The following is a 293-nucleotide window of genomic DNA, read 5'->3' as shown; positions in this document are numbered from 1 at the left end:
GAGAGAGAGAGAGAGAGAGAGAGAGAGAGAGAGAGAGAGAGAGGAGAGAGCCTTTTCCTTGACTCTACATTATTTATGCCAGTTCTATTCTGAGTTGTTCTCTCACCAGAGGAAAGCGATCCACGTGGGCTGGGAAATGTGAGCTGCGGAGCCCTTCATTTTGTGAAGGTGGGATGAGATGAGTCTGCTCAATCGCAGAACAAAACGCAACTGGGAGGAACAGAGCGATTGCTCTGGGGCCAGAGGTTGAGGTGAGCCCCATGGTGGCTCCCATTTTTCATGGGACCCTTAGC

Source organism: Mus pahari, chromosome 10 (assembly GCF_900095145.1).
Source record: "Mus pahari chromosome 10, PAHARI_EIJ_v1.1, whole genome shotgun sequence".
Lineage (NCBI taxonomy): Eukaryota > Metazoa > Chordata > Mammalia > Rodentia > Muridae > Mus > Mus pahari.
The sequence above is the reverse complement of the archived record's forward strand: the minus strand, read 5'-3'. Positions refer to the sequence as shown.